Source organism: Panthera tigris, chromosome X, assembly GCF_018350195.1.
Source record: "Panthera tigris isolate Pti1 chromosome X, P.tigris_Pti1_mat1.1, whole genome shotgun sequence".
Classification (NCBI taxonomy): domain Eukaryota; kingdom Metazoa; phylum Chordata; class Mammalia; order Carnivora; family Felidae; genus Panthera; species Panthera tigris.
Genome location: NC_056677.1, coordinates 127,437,518 through 127,438,547, shown reverse-complemented (window position 1 = coordinate 127,438,547; position 1,030 = coordinate 127,437,518).

The window sequence follows — 1,030 nt, the reverse complement described above, 5'->3', positions numbered from 1 at the left end:
AAATTTGGTGTAGGTGTGTGTATCTTTCAAACAGTGGTTCTCAACCATGGCTGCACATCAGTGTAATATGTGGAACTTTATTAAACTACATATTCCTAAGTCTTACTTCCAGAGATTCTTATTCAAGAGACCTTGGGTGAAACCAAAAAATCTGTGTTTTCGAAAAGTCCCAAAATGTCCTTAAATGTAACATTTTCTCTTACCTCTAGACCATTGCAAATGCTATTATCCTCGCCTGGAATGATGGAAATTCCCAAATCTGCTCCAGACCTCCTAGGTGAACTCTAGAGTCACATATCCAACAGCTTATCAGACATCTCCACCCATCATCTTCCTTTATCCAACAAATGTGATATAGGATAAGGGGGTTGCTATTTGATGTATGGTGGTTATGGAAAGTCTCTCTCATTAGGTGACATTTGAGCTGAGTCTCAAAGAAAGTGAGAGAAAAGAACCTTCAGCTATATGGGCACAGGATCTCCCACGGGGAGGGAAGAGTAAATGCAAATCCCTGAGGCCAGAATGTGCTTGGAATGTTCTAGGAAGAGAACCAGAGAGGTAACAGAGAGCTGGATCCAGAGGAGTATCATAATCTGACTTGTAATTTTATTTAAAAAAAATTTTTAATGTTTATTTATTTTTGAGAGAGAGAGAGAGAGAGAGAATGAACGGGGGAGGGACAGAGAGAGAGGGAGACGGAATCTGAAGCAGGCTCCAGGCTCCCAGCTGTCAGCACAGAGCCCAATGCAGGGCTCGAACTCACGAACCATGAGATCATGACCTGAGCCGAAGCCGGACACTTAACTGACAGAGCAACCCAGGTGCCCCCCCTTTAAAAAAAATTTTTTTTAATCTGATTTGTAATTTTAAAAGGATCTCTCTCAGGGCACCTGGGTAGCTCAGTTGGTTTAGCGTCCGAGTCTTTGTTCTGGCTCAGGTCATGATCTCATGTTTCATGAGTTCAAGCCCCACGTTGGGCTTTGAACTGCAGTATGGCCCTGCTTGGGATTTTTCTCACTCCCTCACTCTC